General features: G+C 46.9%; 1 protein-coding gene across 1 annotated transcript in view; it reads right to left on the bottom strand.

The window, feature by feature from the left end:
* LOC146813492 (uncharacterized) overlaps window positions 1–20,607 on the bottom strand; it is a 32,933-nt gene that overhangs the window by 11,971 nt on the left and 355 nt on the right. Inside the window, exon 2 of the mRNA XM_085620251.1 lies at window positions 11,466–11,540. The gene's annotated coding sequence lies outside the window, so the exon portion shown is untranslated. The remainder of the gene's footprint in view (window positions 1–11,465; window positions 11,541–20,607) is intronic.

The following is a 20,607-nucleotide window of genomic DNA, read 5'->3' on the forward strand; positions in this document are numbered from 1 at the left end:
TGGCCTCTGTGATCCCCCGCAGCCCCCAAGACTCACTGTATCAGTTACTTAACAATATTGCAGTTTAACGCTAATGTGTGTAACGGCCTTGTAATTGTCAATGGGTTCAAACCGAATGCGATATCCAAGAGTACTTGATTGTATGCCATCTGTTGTATAAACCTTGATCTTAATTAAAAGTTGTTTAAAAAAACAAAACAATGGCACAACAAGTGTGCACTTAGCCCTCTCACCACTGGGTCCTGGTGCCACTGCACCTGCAACAACAATGGTACCGCTAGCCCAGCAAAGCAGGCCGTCCCCTTTACCCACTCCACTGGGCCTTCATTCCTAGGACAGAGGCCCAAAGCAAGCTGTCCCTACGTCTTACCTGCCTGTGCTTGTGCACTGTTCACTATGTTGCAAGGGTGATCTAGAGCCTAATGCTAGCAAGGAAAATGGGCCCCAACTACATTTTTGTTATGAGATAGCCATAACTGTGCATCAATGCTATAGCGCCTGCTGCACTAATGGTAGTGATGGCTCTTTAAAAAAAAAAAAAAAGAGCCCCTATATACAGCCCTTCCCCAGGCTCGCTCTCTAAAGAAGCTTTCTCTGTTTATTTGTAAACAGAAAAACGCGACCCCCCCACTCAGTGCTTCCTTTTCTGGGCCATGCCTTTGACACGATCCAATTGATCTCCATCCTTTCCAGTTTTTCCTGGGCCATTACTCGGAGGCCCCCGGGGTCCAGAGGATCAGGACTCTCAACCCGAATAAAACTCTGCAGGTCTCCTCCTTGGACTCATCTGAAAGGACATCTGGAGGTAAACAGAGGTCAAAGTGGGCAGGATCGACTGACCAATGTTTTTTTAATTTTACAAAAACTGTTCTATATTTGTTAAAAAAACAGCCGACCCTGAATTTTTAATAGCAGCCTTGCGGTGCCTCTGCCTGAAAGCGAAGGGAGGGTTGGGAGGGGGGGGGGGAAGGAACTTCATTACTGTGTAGCGATGGAGGGACACATAGCTAAAGAGGAAAACTGCTTTCTCACTACGGTGCATCCTATTTGAAAGTCACAAAAAATTGTGCAATTAGGTAAGTATAAAAGCTACTTGAGACCCAGTACTGGTTTTAATTGATGGAGTCACTGTTATGTGTTTCCTGCCTGGTCCAATGTCGTTTTCCCAAGTTGGCCTGGTTGTGCACGGTGTTGGTTGCTTTTCCTTTGCACAGGTTACCATATAAACACGTTTGCTTTTGTGTCACACTAGATTTCCACAGAAAACCTGCATATGTTCTGTTCTTTTCTTGGGATTTAGTCCTTGACTATGGACAAGGTCACACAACAATGCCCTTTGTTATCCTTCTGTCCAGACACTTGCACCTAGACATAACATAGGAATGCAGCTGCTGTTTATGAGCAAACATGTCTTGTCATATAACTGAGTACAGGCGTTTAAACAACTCACTCTGAGAATGAAGGTCGTGAGGCAAGATTGCGGAGTCAGCCAAGATGTAGAACAAGCATCTATGTATGCTAAGGTATGGGGTCCGCCACTAAACCCAGAGATCTTTGATATATTAACATATAGCTTCATTAAGAAGGAGGAATGGGGTTTAGGCTAATCTGTCTTATAACATGACAGGGCTTTTTATGGTGTGTGTGAGAAAGTGCCATTTTTCTTGCATGGTATGCACCCACTTTTTGCTGAATTGCTGAATGTACTTTGACTAAGTGTGCCCTGGACTCCTGCCAATCAGGTGCCCAGGGCCTATGTTCCTTCCCTAAAACCTAAAACCCAAATTGGCTAACCCTGGCCACATGTCAGCCCCTGGTAAATGGTACCCTCGGTACCCAGGGCCGTGTGACCAGGGAAGGCCTCTAAGGGCTGCAGCACTTATTGTGCCACCCTTCGAGGCCTTGTACCCTAACACAAACACACTGCCCTTGCAGGCTGAGTGTCTGGGTACAAGACAAAACAGAGAGTCCTCAGATTCTAAAACAGCAAAGAAGATCAAGAAGAAAGAAGACCTGCCGTGCAGCTGCTAAGAAGAGGAAGACACCAACTGCTTTGGCCGCAGCCCTACCGGCCTGTCGACCCTCGAACCTGCTCCTGCTAAATCCCGGCACCTCCTGTGGCCAGCAACCTCACAAACCCCGGAGGACCTGGCTACCTTGTGACTGAGCACCTGGAACTCCCACGAGCAGTGGCTCTGCTCAAAGCAAGTATCTAACCCCTGGCACCAGCCGGAGCCGCGAACCCTGCACACTCTGCACCCGCCAAGCCTGGCCTGTGCTGGAGTGGACAAAGACCCCGAGGACGTCCCCCCGGTGACTGTGACCCCGAATCCGGCACCCAAGGACCCACCTCAACGCTCCCGACGACACCTGCAGCCTCAGAACCAGGGACCTCCCCTACCGCGATCAACAGAGGGTCCAATTTCCTGACACCAAAAGGCACCCCTGCACCCGGCGGCCCCCTGTGCCCGACTCCTGGGTACCTACCTATCCTCTAACTACCCAAATTACCTCTCGAAGTGGTGGGCACACCTGAAGAATCTTCGTCCCCAAGCTTGCAGCCTTTGTTAGTCCTTGAGCTTTCCCATTGAAATCCATTGAGCGCCCGAAGGCTCAAAAGTACCCTGCACCCAGCCGCCCGAGTGGCCCTGGCAGTGCAACTTCTATACCTACCTACTTCCCCATTTGCCCTGAGCAAGTGACCAGGAGCCCAACTCCCACAGCCGCGTGGCCTGCTAGTCAGCAGCCACCAATCAAGGCCCCGCTGCCTCCCATAGGATAACATTGGGCCTAACTCACTCTGCGCCCGGCTGCCCCTGTGCCGCTGAGGGTGTAACAACTGTACTTACCTGACCCTGGGAGACCCCCCGAGTCTGTGTCCAGGACCTTAACTCTGCCAGTCGAGTACTTACCCAAAAGCCGATAACTCACTTTTCTTCCATAGGGTAACATTGACTGGCTTCTTCTGAACTTTCTTCTAAGTGTGGAGTTTCTAAACTTTAAAATATTCACCTAAAATCAACCGAGTAACGAAAACGGAAATACTCACCTGCTATTAGGAGAGATCCCAGTGCTGGATCTTGGTGCCCAGCACCAACCCTGAAAAGTACTCACAACCGTACTTACCACTAACCCAATTTTCTTCCATAGGAAATCATGGACTGTTTTTCTGTGAAATTACTTCTGTCGATTTTTGCAAACTACAAATATTCTTTAAAAATCGTACCAACTGTGAAAACGTAATTACTTACAAATTTTAGATAGATGTCCCAGTACTGAGCCTAGGAGCCCAGCACTGGATTACAAAAGTAACGAGAACATACTTTACCCGTAATTCGAATTTTCTTCCATAGGAAACCATTGACTGTTTTTCTGTGAAATTTCTTCTAAGTGTCGATTTTGCAAACGTATATATATTCCTTAAAAATCGCCTGTATAACTTAAACGCGGTTTCTCAACTGCTTACAGGTGATACACTAGTGTTGGATCCTGACCTAGAAAAAGTACCCATAACCCCACTTACCTGCTAAGTGAATTTCCTTCCGTAGGATAACATTGGTAATTTGATCAGAAAAAGTTTCTAAGTGTCAACTTTTAAAATAGCAAAATATTGCTTAAAAATCACAACAGTAACTAAAAAGTATTTACTCACCTGTTTCCAAGAACTGTCCCAGGACTGAATCTAGGATCCAGTCCTGGAATTAGAAAAGTAATCCTGAAAGTAATCTATTGCAAATAACTTAAAATTCCCATTGAGCTCAAACAAACTGTAACTATTGCATTCCAAGTCAATTGTCTTTTGCAAAGTATATAAGTATCTCAGAAAGTATATTTTGATACCTATTGTTGGTTCTAAAATAAAACAACCATTTTTATATACAAACCATTGGCCTAGAGTTCAGTTCTTGAGTGTGTGAGACCATTTGCTGACTGAGTGTGTACAACAAATGCTTTACACTGTTCTCTGATACTGCCTTACTGCTCGACCACTCTACCACAAATAGAGAGTAAGGTTATATCTAACTTTAGCCTCTGTCAAACCTCTGGGGACTGTGAACTCTATACACACTGCACCCATTTGGGAACGGTATATATATAGCCACTTTCCTACAGCGTGTGGTTTATTAACCATGCTAGCAATATTTTTGATATGCATTTGTTTTCTAATTTTGACGCAAATACTGCATCTTAGAGCACAATAGTTTAAATAAATATTATAAACCTCCTTTGTGCTTCTTGTTGATCTTATTTATTTATTTTATTTAAATGGTTTTATATAGCGCTGGCTGGACCCGAGGGTATCACAGCGCTTTACATGGGTATTAATTGCAATAAAGCAAAATGTTACAATGAGGTAGTTTTCAAAAAACCAAAACAAACAAAGCAGCATGAATATTACACAATCAAATTACAAAAGTTGCAAAGGGCTACAGCAAATCCTGAGAGATTAGGCTAATGAGGGAGGGAAAGGAAGGAAAAGAGGGAGGTAGGGTGTAGGAATGGGGAGAGGCTAGGGAGGGGGGTGGGTTAAGGCAATATCATACAGCTATACATGGGTAATTAATTGTAATATAACAGAATTACAATGAGGTAGTACTCAAAACCCATCCAGACATTAAACCCATCCCATCCAGACATTAAAAACAACTCCAGTTTTACACGATCAAATTACATGTATTGCAATGGGCTACAACAAGTCCTGAGAGATCAGCCTAGAGTGGTAGGGAAAAGATGGAGAAGAGAGGGGGGGAAAGGTATGGGAATGGGGCGAGGCTGAGGAGGGGGGGAGGTTAAGGCAATACCAAGTGGGAAGAAGCAGGTCCTATGGGAAAGGCTAGTGGGAGGAGTTAGTGGCCGAAAGGAAGATGAGAGAGGGGGAGGAGAACAGTAGGAGGTCGGGGTGGGATGAGTGCTCAGGGAAGGGATTAAGGACCCCAGTATTTGTTGAGCAGGAGGAGTTTGAGGTCTTTTTTGAAGCTGACGTAAGAGGGGTTGCAACGAAGATCTTTAGGGAGGGAGTTCAAGATGTTAGGCGCGTTCCCGGAAAAAGAGCGAGATTGTGTGGTTTTCTTGTTTAACAGAGGAGGGACAAGAGCAAGGGTGTTGGAGCTCCCCAATGATCTATAGCAGCCAGCTTTGTGAAGTTTATCTGAGAGGTACTGCGGGAGCGTTGATGCAGGGCTTTGTGCGTAATGCAAGCTGTCTTGTAGGAAGCTCTTCCTTCGACGGGAAGCCACTGGAGGGCTTTAAGGGCAGGGGTGATCGAACCGCTTGAGGTCGGTAATGAGCCTAGCGGGCAGGTTCAGAACAGATTTGATTGGGACTAGGTGGGGTTCCAGCGAGGATGGCGTTACCGTAGTCGATATTCGACAAGACCAGCGATTGGACGACTAATTTAAAGTCGTCTGCAGGAATGAAGGGTTTTATTTTCTTGAGGTGATGGAGTGTGAAGAGAGCGCTTTTGGCAAATTTTTTTATGTGGGGGATGAGGGTACGGCTCCGGTCAATGTTAAAACCGAGGGATTTAACGGAGTTTGATATAGTGAGAGAGCAGTTGAGTGCGGTTAGGTCAGAGATCCAGGATAGAATGGGGAGCGAGTTGTTCTTAGGGGAGAAAAGAATGATTTTGGTCTTTTTTGGGTTGAGTTTGAGTTGGTTGTAGTGGAACCAGGATTGAATCTTACTCAAGGCATCATTGAGGTGAAGAACATCCAAGTGGGATTGAATCTTATAGTAAAGTTGGGTGTCATCGGCGTATAGGTGATAATTGATTCCCGCTTGTTTAAGGATAAGGGTGAGGGGTTCCATGAAGAGATTAAATAGAGAGGGGGAGAGGATAGAGCCCTGGGGGACTCCTAGTGAGGCAGGCAGAGGTTTGGGAAGGCAGTCACGGATTTTAATTTGCTAGGTTCTGTGTTGGAAAAAGGAGGTGAATAATTTGAGGACTGAACCGTTGAGGTCAAAATGATCTTTCAGTGTGTTAAGTACAGTAGAGTGGTTGACAGTGTCAAATGCAGCGGAGAGATCAAGGAGAATGAGAAAGGAGGATTCGCCTATGTCGAGGGCGTGATGGACGTCATCAATTATGTTTAGCATTGCCGTTTCTGTACTGCAGCCCTTTCTGAAGCCTGATTGGAAAGAGTCTAAAAGATTGAATGAATCAATGTGTCTAGCTAGTTGGAGCAGGGCGCATTTTTCAAGGGATTTTGAGAGAAGAGGAAGGTTAGAGACAGGACGAAGGTTATTTAGGTCATTAGGGTCACCAGCAGCATTTTTGAGGATGTGAGTGATTTGTCCCAGTTGGAGGGAAGCAGGGACACAACCAGAGTTAAAGGAGGAGTTGATGATAGAGATCCAGTGGGGGGCATTGATAGGTTTTAGATATTGGACATGGTTGGCAGGGAGAGGGTCTTTAGTGTGAGATGACGGTGTGAGTCTGGAAATGACATTAAGGACATCAAGTTCAGTGACTGGTTGGAAGTCGTGCCAAGAAGCATTATGTTTTTGCTCAAGTATGATGGGGACGGGTTCAAGAATAGGGACGATAGGAGGGAACGAAGAGGAGTCGTGAGGAAGCGTAGAGAGTGAAGGAGAATTGGAGGAAATGTCCGGGGAGGGAAGTAGGTTAAGAGGGAGGGGAGTTAGGGCGAAGGATTAATCAATTTTGGAGATTTTTTCTGAGAAGTAGTTGGCGATTTCTTCGCATCTCTCAGTGGTGGCAATCACCTTGGGGGGTGCAGAGGAGGTTTGGTTTTTAACAATGCTGACGAGTTCCCTAGGTCTGTTTTTGGCCCGGTCGAGTTGGGAGCAGAAGAAGGAAGTCTTAGCATTGAGGGTGTGTTTTTTATAGTTGGACCTAGCGGATCTGAGGAGAGAGAGATTAAAGCAGGCCCGGCTCCAGGAATTTTTATTTGGGTGAGCCAAGGGTGCATGTGGGTGGGCCACTGCGGGCTCGATTTGTCGCATATATGTCTAGGCAGGCCTGCTTCAGGGCCCTCCTTTATCTCTTCTTAGTCTTACAAGGCCCAGTAAAACGCACTCTTTTCCAAATCTCTTTCTAAATATTATCACTCTCAAAAAGTGTTTTTTCCATGTAATGTTCCTTTGAAGGGAAGAGGGGGTTTTTGAGGTGGGAGTATCAGGCAAGTGACACTACTCAGGCTCTCTCTGTGCGAGTCTTCAGGGAGAATCCCTCTTCATTACTACCTCCACCTGACCCCGGACTCTGCAACGCACTCCCTTACAGGCTTGATTATCCACTCCTCCTCTCCAGTGCACCTTATCTCACAAGTGACCTTGGGCCCCAGCCCCATATCAGGCTACACTTTCATTTTTCCAGGTATAAACATTAATAAAATCACCTTCAAACTTAAAGCATTGAATATAGCGGTCAATATAATTAGCACGCACTTTAAAGTATGTTCCACAGTAGCCCTTATGACCCGACTGCTAATTAAATAAACAAAAACAGAAAGGCCACGACAGGCTTCAGCGCTGATTTAAAGTCTTTTTTGGTGCCACACCAATAACCTCTTTCTCCGTAAATAACCTTTACTACCACCTTCCAACAGTGTCCCTCATCCCTCCCCCCTATTGACCTCCTCCTCGGATTCCCTCACTGCCACCCTCCACTAGTGCCCCTCATCTCTCTGTAGCCCATCCCCCTCATGACCTCCTCCTCAGACTCTCTCACTGCCACCCTCCAGCAGTGCCTCTCATCTCTCCCTAGCTCCCCCCTCCACCCCATGACCTCTTCCTCGGATTCCCTCACTGCCACCCTCCAACAGTGCCCCTCATCTTTACATAGCCCCTCTCTCATATGCATTTTATTTGTTGTACAGCGCTACTCATATCAGTGTAGTGTGTGTCAGTACTTTACACCACGCACACATTATACAGAGACAATGAATCATACAAGTATGTAAATCAGTCTACAGGGAATGTCACATAAGCCAATGAGGATTACAAGGTGTATGAATCACATGTCATCCATACTGGTGGGCAGTATATTTTAAGAGGGTTTGGTCTGGGGAAACACAACCTTAGGATTTAAAGAGTATTCCATGGGGGTCAGCTTTACTGATAAAAAATGTATATCTGCCCAAACATACTCATTTTAGCAACATTAGAATAATGAAAGACTGGGGAAGTTCCTAACTATATCACAAAAAAAGAAAGCAAAGTTCTAACTATACCATTCATGTTTGTATGCAGCTCTTTGGTGACAGTTCATTGGTCACTGTCCTATGTTAGGATTGTAACTTCTGAACTGCAAGTAGCACAAGGATCTCTGTGAGAAAGGCAGTAACCCACTGAGCTTCCACATAAAATCCAGTTCATCTGCATTTAAAAACTACTAACAGACAAATGATTGTATTGTCTTATTGTTGTCCTGCATCGGCCATGCTAATGATAAAAACTGTTTAAATGAAGCACCCACGAAGTATGTGTCCTGCTGGGCCTGTGCATATTTTAAAAATAAAAACAAATAGTAATACATTCTCTTACCTACTCCATTAGTCAAACTTTGTGTCACAGCCTGATGTGATAAGCAGCTGCAGGGTCAGGAAAGGTGAATAGGAATAAACAAACTTATTTTCTACTGCGCTGCATAGAAAAAGAAATATCCACGCAGCAGAACATTGTCGCTTTTGCCATGTGGAGATGAAGGGGTGAAAAAATAATCAAAGCCTCGTTAACATGTAAATGGTCTTTTAAAGACCTGTGAAGTACTCGGGTGCGGCTGTGATAATCTCTAAAACTGTCTGTGTGTGTGGCGCGCCCGCGAAGCTGTCTCGGCCCGGGCTGACACACGTGGTGTGCTTTGAGCGCCAGCCTTCAAGCCCTCACTGCGAGGGCCAAGGCTCCTGTTTGGGTGGGCCAGGCTCATGTTTGGGTGAGCCTGGCCCACCCGCTAGAGCCGGGCCTGGATTAAAGGGGGAAGGGTTTTGCCTCCATATGCGTTCAGTCGATCTAAGTGAGCGCCTCTCATTGTTGAGATCTGGATTGAACCAGGATTTGGAGGAGGTGTTTTTATGTTGTTTTAGTCTGGCTGGGGTAATTTGGTCAAGGACCTCAACGATGGATTTATTAAAGTGTTCGGTGAGGTCATTGGCATTTTGGGAGGGAGGAGAGAGTCGAAGTTGAGCTTTGACTTTGGTCTCAAGTTCACCTGGGGGGATAAGATGAAGATTCCTGGTCAATTTCGTCTGATGGTTTTGGGTGGCGGGGGTAGTAAAGTGTTAGTGATCATGAAAAAGGATGAGGTGGTGGTCGGACCAGTCGATGTGAACGATGGAGGAAAGGGAGGCCAGCTCATTGCTAGTAATGATAGTGTTGAGTGGCTCCTTTGGAGTGAGTAGGAGAGTGGCAGAGTTGTTTTAGGTCATTGATGTCCAGTAGATCAGTGCGGAGGTTAGCCATAGGATCTTCCTTTCTGTTCCAATGAAGGTTAAAATCTCCGAGGAAGAGGTTTTTAGAGTTGGAAAGTGAGAGTTGGGTAAGAGGGTCGGACAATTCTTCTACAAAAGGAAGAGGGTCGGTGGGAGGATGATAGATATTGTGTAGTCGAATTGGAGGGTCGCCCTGCACTTTAAGTTCCGCTCCGAGGTATTCAAAAGTAGTATGATCAGAGTTTAGCAAAGGGGAGAGTTGGAGTTTGTTTTTATAGATTTTTGCTAGACCGCCTCCAATTTTGACAGGTCTATCTTTTCTGAGGATGGAGTAGTCAGGGGGAGAGAGCATATCAAGAATGGAAGAAGAGTGATCTTTAAGCCAAGTTTCAGTAAGAAGTGCGATGTCAATGGATTCACTAAGGATGGTTTCCGAAACTTCAATCGCATGTTGGACAGCCGAGCAACAGTTAACCAGCATGCAAGTCAGGGGTATAGGGTTGGTTGTAGGGGGGGCAGGAGTGGATAGTGGTAAATTGTGGGGGAAGTCTTGGTGAAGCTGGGGAAGTTGGAATTCTGCTAGTCCCAAGGATCACGGGTATAGGTGCCTGTGGGATCAGAGGGTCAGTAGTCAAAGAGCAGGGGGGGGGGTGTAAGGATTACAGAGGTCAGGGAGGTCAGAGGCGGGGAGGTGGTTTGAGGCGCGGAATGTTCTAAGTGTATTGTTACAGAGGGGGGTAGTATCCCATTGCTGGGGGAATGTAGTGTTGTGTTGTTCAGTACACAGGGAAATAGAATGATTGGGGCGGTTAAGTGAGGAGAGGGAGTTAACATCCTTTCTGAGAGAGGCGAGTTCAAACGATAGGTTAGCGTGATGGATTTCTATATTAAAAAGTGTCTGGGGAATCAGGGAGAAGGGGATGGAGGCTGGGAGTTCGGGGGGACTTGGAGGATGTTCTGCTTTAGTCAGGACAAGAAATCTGGGATGAGGGAGGGGTGGAAGCCCAGGTGGGGGGTGGAGAGGGGAGTTCCGATGGATGGCCGAAGAGAAGGAGGTGAGGTGGGACTGGGCAGTCACTGGAGACTGAAGAGAGTCCGGAGAAGGAAAGGGCGCTCGGGGAGAGTGAGGAAGAATTTTCCTACAAGAAACACCTTACTCAAGAAGAAGTAATCAAATTACAACATACGTGGGGGGGGGGGCTTGTTTCCTACAGCGAAGCCCTGATTCGGATTAGGCTTAGGAGGATTTTTAAACCACTAGAATCAGACATAGATAAAGAGGGTCGACGTGATAGTTCAGGGACGAGTGTATAGTAGAGATATTATACGGTGTACCACACATGCCTCAAATAAAGAACAAGCTGACTATCTGGCATCACGGGCCACAATACCGGCCCAAACACCTCACACTGATGCTCCTGGATGGAGACTTCTTTTGTGTAGCTCAGAACTAGACCACTCACACCCACTGGTACCCATTTTTTTTGTTTAACTTGTTTTTATTGATTTTACAACAATTTGTAGTTTACAGTGTATTATTATCTTTTCTGCGTTTAGTCCACATTGTTAATACAAGACAGAGCATGGCGTTATAGAAATAGATCACGCATTTACTACCTGCACATCAACCAATTTCAACTGGTACAGGGTTCTTGTCCAATAAATCAATTGAACATCATAATATACTGTTTTAACTTACTTAATATGTAGTCAACAAAATAACATAGAACTGAATGACCTACGCCCGGAACACTTACAGCGCGCCCATATATACGTCTTCTTGTGTTATATCTGCAATCCCCCCGAGAAAATGAGAACAGCATCCAGCAGTTTGCTGGAATGGGATTCCTTTAAGGTGGTGGTCTGAGGGTAATGTTTAGAAACAATAGTGAAGTGGTGAGTGCAAGAACAAAAGTAGAGAGGGAATTGGGTGTAATGGGTATCACCCATAGAGAGCGAGAACGGGAAAACAGACATAAACTCAAACCAACAAAAGTACTTTATGGAACACATATGCTGAAATATGACAAAAAACAATTGCTTCAATTACAACAATATGTCAACAGTACTCACATTGAGGGTGACCCGAGCTGACAGATCATTTGCTTGTCTGGTCAGACCTCAAGAAAGGGGGCTTCAACAGACGAGCTGAAAAACAAGGGAAAATCCAGTTCACACACAAGAAGAGATAAATGATGCAGAAACATTTTCAAACATCACTACATATCTAGACACCATAGTACTTAATAAAGAAACTGAAGAACACATAGAAGTTTTAAATCTACCCATCACAAAATCGGAAATTAAGGAAGCCGTAAGAAACATAGGGCAGAGGAAGACTCTGGGATCTAGTGACCTCCCAACTGAGTCCTCAAACCTACATCAATTTATTAGTTCCAATCATATTACAAATGTACATGACAACCACGGAAAGAGGACAACTTCTACACTCGGTTTGATCGTCCCTTTCTCCAAGCTCGAGAGAGACTGGATGCACACAGCATCCTATTGGCCTTGGCCCATGTTAGATATGGACTATAGGATACTCATTAAAATCCATGCTACAAAGACTGCGGTCAATTATGGTCCATAAAGATATAAATGGGAGTATTAATGGCTGAAACGCATCCAGGGATAATAGGTGACTATGTAGGGTGTTAGTAGAAACCCTTAAACATAGAAAATAGTTCTAGTTGACCTGGAGGCACCCTTTGACACCCTTTACTGAAATTATAATGTTGTTACAAAGGCATATGGGGTCAGGCTATCAAATAACTCAATGGATTAGCCTGCTGTACTCTCATCATACTGCCAGAGTTAGAAGTGGACGGCTAATCTCGGCGGCATTCAAGGTGCACACAGTCACACGACAAGGGTGTCCTCTGCCCCAGTAAATTTTTCTTTACCAACGGATCCACAAGCAGAAGTCATAAGAGAGAAAGGAGAATAGGCATAGCTCTCAGGGATGGCATACATACAATTTCTATAACCAGATAATTACTCCTAATTTCAAACATTGGTGGCAGGACATGAACATCATTCACACCCAGTTGCAGTTGGAAAAGAAATTCAAGTTTAGTTTAACTCAGCAAAAAAGAGAAATCCGAGTCTGGGATATCAAATGGGACCCCGATCATAAATATACCCGGGGCCGAGATTTATCACACGGAGCCTGATGTCAGCGATAGAAACCACAGAAAATCTATAGCAGCTTGAAGAAGCTGTGTACACTTCTGGAAGTCACTTCCACTCCAAGATATGGGTTGGACAGGATAGGCCACGATGGTTCCCCGCCTACTGTATCAATGTCGCGTCCTAACAGTCTGGGTCTTCAAAGACTTATTTCAAACAACTGGAAGGGATGTTTACCAATCTCATCTGGTCTTTGAACAGACATAGGATTGCACTGAGCTAATTAAAGTCAACAAGACAGGAACGTTAGCGGAGTACACCAGACTTTGAATCACAGAACTTATCAGCACAAATACAGTGAACAGCCAGGTGGAAGATGGAAAACCAACATACCTTTTCATTGGCGAATGCACAGCAGATAAAAAACAGCCTACATAGTTAAGCATTACCTCAAAATGCTGTAGAAGATTCTTGTTTTTAGTAAGCACCAAAAAGACCTATGGCGAGGCACCACCGCTGATTGGCTCAACCAAGCCAGGAAGAACCCGCACTATGGTTCAAAAGCAGCCAAGGACAGAAGTAGGCTTGCCAACTCAGGGACTACTATGATGACTACAAGACCACATAGATAATGAAGACCTACCGCAAGAATAGTTTTTACAATAAAAGTCCCTTAAAATGCAATTAAAGAGCGAGCGTAGGGGTTTAGAAACCGAACCTAAACAGGAGTCATTGTAATTTATCTACTCAATGAAGAAAGCAGAAGGTGGCAGAGGTTTCCAGAGAAAAAAAAAACCACACAGAACGCCAATGGGATGAATTATTAGTGCCAAAAACAGCACAAGATAAAGATACACAGAAAGACCCTATCACAAGAATTAACTCGATGCTACACAGGTGTGGCTTGAACAGGATAACCAACGACTATCCCAGGCACTGGGAATTAATTAGTTTCGCTTGACCTCCCCCAATGGTCCAGTCTGCTCAAAAAATGCAGTTGAGAGACCCACAGTCTCAGAAAGTGACGCTTCTCAAATACTTTAACAAACATATTGGACCCAATATGTGGGGGTGTGGTGTGTTGAACTGTTCAGAATCTTTACTATTAAATGGCTAACAACAACATATGAATAGGGCAAGAGAAGAAATGCAGTGGCCACTGCAGCTCTAAATGGGAGATAAAACAAGGCAGTGCATGAAGCACAGGTTTGGGAAGGATGATAAATATATTTTCATAACTTATCACCTAACTTCAAATTGCAAGACACAAAACACCGATAAAGATTATTATAACAAAATAGAGTGTCAAGCAACATCACACCAGTCCGGTATGACGTTCACACTGCTCTGACGCCACCATAGCAGTTATGCCTGATTTACAGCTATTCTCTCTGCCTGCAGCAAGATGGCTCCTCACCCAAAATGTACATGTTGATTCCATCAAATGCTGCTCATCAAGTGGCAGAGACTGCCATGCCCTTATAACTGCCCACTTATCCCCTTTGCCACATGCCATGCAATGTATTCCTCCGTAACCCTTCCCAGGGTGCCTTTCAGCACAGTTTATCCTCCATGGCACACACTTCCCATGATCTTTCTTCATACCTTCCACATGTTGTACTTTCCTTACGCAATAACTCCATTCATGATCCTTCTCTTTCTCCAAGCATGAGATCCCCCATCAAATCTCATTTTATGAGTTCCACTCCCTCATCCAATCACCTCTTACCACTCTTGCCAGACAAATGCACATGTTTGATGGACACCAGGATTCTACAGCAGGAGCGGAGGCGAGGATTATGCATTACTTTTCTCACTTTATTCAAACAGCAAGTTAAAAGACACAGTGTAAAAAACAAACAAAAGACCACAACTCCCATGAAGCTCGGGAGTAACCGTGGCAACCAGTAGTCCAATCATAACTACAATGGGTTCCATAAACAGTAGCAGTCTCCGTAGTCCTTCCTCTTTCTTCACTGCTGGCCCGTCAGTTAAGTCCCTTCTCTCCTTACTGTGGGTTTGGGTCTTGGCTGCATGGGCTTTGTGTAGTATTTCTATGTTATTGATTGCCCAATTCTGTTCGCTTTTCCTACGATATCGTAGCGGACTTCTCTCTGACTGAGAGTCGCGCGGTAGGCTTCGGCCCGAGCGCGTGTATTTTTTTTATAAGGAGCGGGTCCGCTAGGTGGCGCTGTTTCGCGCTTCTAGCGCAACGCTCCGCTTCAGGCGCCAGTGAAGCGCCGTGTGTGAGGCTTCTGCCTCGGTGTTTAGAGCGCTCACTCTTGGCATTCTACCCCTCGCCTGACACCGCTTTCGCATTAGGATTGACGGGCATAGCCCTACTGTTTAATTTAGTGAGCTGACTCCTCCACGTGTGGTGTAAGTCACCAGAGGAGTATCAGCTACGGGGCACCGGCGAGGGGAGAGCCCCCCTTAATTTAGTTGGGGCGTTTCTGAAATTGGTGCCCTCACCTCCTATTATCATGCATGCTCAGAGGGAGCACGACTATACCCCATCATTATCCTCTGAACAGGACCGGCTATCCCAGGTGCGCAGACCTGCAGAGGCGGACAGGCTCCTCTCTTCGGCCATCGCCCAGGCGCTTGCCCCTCTGCAGGAGAGTGTTAACCGTTTGTCCGCCCATGTGTTCAGAGGCACAGGCATCTTGGGGGACGGGGAGGCCGGGCCTAGCGGGGCGCCTGTTGCTATCCCGCGCAAGGCCCACAAGCGTGACGCGGGGCACCTTGAGGGCTTCAGCCGTCTGGCGGAAGCCTTTCAGAAAAGTGCGCGCACGCTTCGTGATGCACCCTACCGGGAGGAGGTTGTACCCGGAGATAACGGCGACGAAGGCGCCACAGATTACGACCCTGAAGAGGGGTTTCCCGAATTGGGGGAGGTGGAATTGGAGGATGATGGGGATTCCTCGGATGGGGACCAGGAGCATGACGGATCTTGGCGCCCTCAGTCTTCTGCATCTTCAGTAGGAGAGGGGGAAGGTCCCTCAAGTGATATGTTTAATCCCATGTGCATTTATAGACCCCGGTCCACGGAATGGGTTCCCGACAAAAAGGTGGCTGACTATGTGGCCGACAAAATTAGGCGTCCGCTTAATAAAGAGGTTAGGGCCCGTCTTCGGTCTGAATGTCCCAGACCCTTCCTGCCCAATGGCGTCACTTTGACCCCCGATATTGATCCCAGATTGTGCACCTTCTTTGCTAAGTATATGAAAGATCCCAAGAAAGGGATAGATAGATCATGGCGGGCTTGCCAGGACAAGCTCTTAGATGTAGTGGGCCCTTTGACTAAGGTGATAGAATTAGCGGAGAGGTCCCGTATTTCTGGGGAACCCCTATCTGCAGAAGAGGTGACGGGCTGGGCGCAACGGGCGATGTGCATGCTAGGCAATGCGAATTGCGCCCTCTCGGCCGAACGTCGCCGTTCCCTACTGCTAAAGATAGACCCCAAACTTGGGGAGCTCTCTTCCTCGGAGGCAGGCCCGATAGCCCAGGGTTCCCTGTTTGGTGATCCTTTTGTCAAGGAGTTAGGAAGGTTTGTGGCCACCTTTTCAGCCCTTGACAAGGCGCAAGCTTCGATGAAGAAAATGTTCCCGGGGAAGGTTTTCGGTGGGGCCGGACGAGGCAGGGGTCGCTCCTCCGGCCGACAATCGCATCAAGGCCCTAATAGAGCCCAAGCCAAGCGTAATAATGGATGGCAGGACGGTCGCCAAGGGACCTTCTACTCCTCCCGGGGCGGCAGAGGAAAGAACAACCGAGGCCGGGGAGGCGCCCACAACAACACCGGAGGATACAGCGGTAAGCGTACCTTTGTTAACCCCGGTTCGGTTGGGAGGGAGAATCGCCCTGTTCTATCACAGGTGGGCAGAGATTACTCACGATCCTTGGGTACTGGAGACTGTCAGAGGGTTTCACATAGAGTTCTACGGAACCCCGGTTCAAGGGGCCAGGCCCAGGCCCTTGGTGTTTTCTTCGCAGGACGAGTCTCTCATAGACCGAGAGGTTCAGGAGCTTTTATCCAAAGGGGCCATCGGCCCTTCGGATCTTCACCCCACGGGGTTTCTGAGCAACATTTTCCTGGTGGAAAAAAAGGACAAGGGTTACCGTCCCGTTATCAATCTCAGGGACTTCAACGAGTGGCTAGTCTATCGCCACTTCAAGATGGAGGGGATCCATCTTCTCAGAGACCTCTTGTTGCAAGGCGATTGGCTGGTGCGTCTGGACCTCAAGGACGCCTACCTCTTGGTCCCCATTTTTCCTCCGTACCGCAGGTTCCTCCAGTTTCGGTGGCGGACACAGGTTTTCGAGTTTCTGACCCTTCCCTTCGGCCTGTCTTCGGCTCCGTGGTGCTTTACGAAACTCCTCAAGCCAGTGATGGAGCACCTCCGGACTCTGGGCATTCGATTGATCATTTATTTGGACGATATCCTGATAATGGATCAGTCTAGGATACATCTTCTCTCCCACCTACAGACTGTAGTTTCCCTCCTCCAGAGTTTGGGGTTTACCATCAATCAAGTAAAGTCGGACTTAATCCCGCAGCAATGCATGACCTTTTTGGGGTTCAGGATAGACTCCAGAACGGCGACCCTACATCTCCCGGAGCAGAAGATCGGGAAGATCAAGAAGGAATTGAGGAAGGTCCTGCGGAGGGACAGGATCTCCTTGCGGCAGTTGGCCAGGATTGTCGGCCTGTTATCTTCATCGATTCAGGCCATTTTCCCGGGCCCCCTGCACTACCGTGCCCTCCAGAGACTAAAGGCGTCCCATCTAAGGAGGGGCCTTACCTACTCCCAGTTGATCTCTCTGAATCAGGAATCCAGAGGGGAACTCCAGTGGTGGATCGACCACATGGAGGCGTGGAATGGCCGAGCGATCTTCGGGTCGCAGCCAGATCTGGTGATAGAATCGGACGCCAGTCGCCTCGGTTGGGGAGCCCGTTGCGGCTCAACCTCAGTGGGGGGCAGGTGGACGGAGGAGGAGCTTTCCCTGCATATCAACTGTTTGGAACTCCTGGCGGGGTCCTTTGCTATTCAATCCTTCACGACGGACAGAGTGTCTTGTTGTGTGCTCCTCCGGATGGACAACACGACGGCGGTGCAATACATCAACCGCCTGGGCGGTACGCGGTCGAGGGTCCTGGTGGACCTAGCCAAGGACTTCTGGCATTATTGCCTTCAGCGTCAGATTTCGGTGACGGCCGAATACCTCCCGGGAGCTCAGAACTCGGTAGCGGACTGGAACTACAGGCATTTCCAGGACGCCAGCGATTGGAGACTAGATGCGACAGTCTTCAGTTCTCTGATGAACTCCTGGGGTCCTTGCCAAGTGGATCTCTTCGCTTCCAGATGGAACGCCCAGCTTCCCAGGTACTTCAGCTGGAAACCGGATCCCGGGGCAGCAGCGGTGGACGCCTTTCTCCAGAACTGGTCTTCGATACCAGCTTATGCCTTTCCGCCATTCTTGTTCATCCAGAGAGTGGCGGCCCAGGTTCGGCGACAGACAGCCTCTCTGATCCTGGTGACTCCGATTTGGCGCTCTCAAGTGTGGTTCCCTTCTCTGCTAGAGCTGAGCTGGGACCTTCCAATTCAACTGCCTGTCTTCAACGAGGTCTTGGTGGACCCCCTGGGCAATCCTCATGCCCTGGTTCTTCAGGGCCATCTTCAGCTTATGGCGTGGAGGATTTCAGGCGACGTTGGTTGGACGGAACTCTTTTGCGCGAGGCTGAATTCCTCATCCAGCAGACATGGGCCCCAGCGACCATCAAAAGGTACAGATCAGCTTGGAGGCGATGGGTACGTTGGTGTATGGCGAAACACCTGGATCCCGTGAGCTCCAGAGTTTCGGACGTCATCAATTTCTTAACAGAGCTCTTTCAGGAAGGGCTGGCTTATTGTACCATTAACTCTTTTAGATCTGCTATTTCGGCGGGCCATGTGCCCATTGACAACATCCCGGTGGGAGAACATCCCTGGGTGTGTAAACTCTTGAAGGGCATTAGAATTTCTCGCCCCCCTGAGCCCCGTTATACAGGCCTCTGGGATGTCAACCTGGTTTTACGTTTACTGATATCCTGGCAAGACAATCAGTACCTGTCTAGAAAGGAGATATCAGCGAAACTGGCTATGTTGTTATGCCTTATTTCATGCAAGAGGGCGTCAGATGTTAGAGCTTTGGATCTCACAGCACCGATCTTTACCCCGGAAGGGGTCACTTTTACCATCTCCAGGAGAACCAAGACGAATACAAGGTCAGTATCTTATCCTGCTTTTCCAGACTCCCCGAAATTGTGTGTAGTGAGATGTCTCAAGGCCTATGAGGATATGACATTGGAGGTACGGCCTCCGGGCGAACGGCAACTTCTGATTGCCATTAAGAAACCGTTTAAGGCGGTATCTTCCCCGACCATTGCCAGATGGGTCAGGTGGATTATGACTGAGGCCGGTATTGACACTGCTGAGTTTGGCGCACACTCTACCAGGGGAGCAATGGCTTCTAAGGCCATTCAGGTAGGGGGTAGATTGGAGGACATTATGAATGCAGCGGATTGGTCTTCAGATTCAACTTTTAAAAAGTTCTACTTTAAACCAATCCATGAAGCGACCGCTTTGGTGGTAAGGAGGCTTTGAACATGCATAATCCTCGCCTCCGCTCCTGCTGTAGAATGAGAAATTTCCTAGTTAGCACGAAGGAAAGTTTCAATTCTAATAAGGAGGCTGAGGCTAGGATTATCCCACCCGGGCATGTTTCTCTTATGCCTTCCCACCCTTTGTAAATTCCGATAAGCGATCTATGAGTGGAGTGATTCAGAGTTTCGTATCAAGGAAGTATCTTTTGAGACTTTTATTGTCAATGTTTATTGCTGATGTTCAATACTTTGTTTTGCATCTGTTTGGATATTATATCACGCTGTGGCATTCTCGTATTATATATCTATTTTGATTGTTTTAGCAAGGTTTGCAAGTGCATTGATAACATATGTAGCATATGGACCTTGATGAATGTCATGGTTTGGTAGCAGACTTCACTATTTTGTATTTGTCATCCTAGGTTACGACTCCAAGGCGGAATAGAACCCACAGGGCTTAACTTCCTGCAGCAGAGAAAGAGGAAGGACTACGGAGACTGCTACTGTTTATGGGACCCATCGTGGTTATGATTGGACTACTGGTTGCCATGGTTACTCCCGAGTTTCATGGGAGTTGTGGTCTTTTGTTTGTTTTTTACACTGTGTCTTTTAACTTGCTGTTTGAATAAAGTGAGGAAAGTAATGCATAATCCTCGCCTCCGCCTCCTTATTAGAATTGAAACTTTCCTTCGTGCTAACTAGGAAATTTCTCAGTCCTACCCAAACCACATGGAGGCCAGGCCTGTACCATGCTAGCCAATGGGCAGGGGTATAGGAGACTCTGCATTTCAGGGGGGGGGGCAAGGAGAGTCTTGGGGACTTTTCATTGACCCTATAGATTGGGGACTTTTCATTGACCCTATAGAAAGTACCCGTTGTCTTGGAGCCACAGGCTTCGATAACCATATACAGTCACATAGTTCTGAAGTGAAATAGCAAGAACGGAGGGCAAGTCATCACAGTCTATAATTACGGTTTATTCTTAGTTACATTCTGGAAAGATAAGTTGTGCTTTATAAATCTGCTGCAAAACGAAAATGCAGAAAGAGGCAAAACTTTATGAAAAGAATAAGAACAAAGCTGACCTTAACAGTATTTCGGCTACTGAAAACAGGTGTGAGAAGCAGGTGGAGAAACAAGCATTGGTAAAAGCAGGAAAATATGGTAACACCACCTACAGAAAGTGGCAAACCCATTAACCAATAAAAAAAAAACACAACAGGAGAGGAGGAAGCCCCTTTTAAATGTATATTAAAAACAATTGATTTCAAAAGCGCGGAGCAGGCGAGGCCTAAAAGGAGACGATGATGATACACCGCGCATTAGAAACATTACTTTTATGTTTTAATCGAAATAAAGGGTCTGAAAACTCAATATATATAACTGCTCCCCCCTGACATTCTGCGTCACATCCTCAGCAGAGGGTCCCATCCCGTGGGG

Source organism: Triturus cristatus, chromosome 7 (assembly GCF_964204655.1).
Source record: "Triturus cristatus chromosome 7, aTriCri1.1, whole genome shotgun sequence".
Taxonomy (NCBI): Eukaryota; Metazoa; Chordata; class Amphibia; order Caudata; family Salamandridae; genus Triturus; species Triturus cristatus.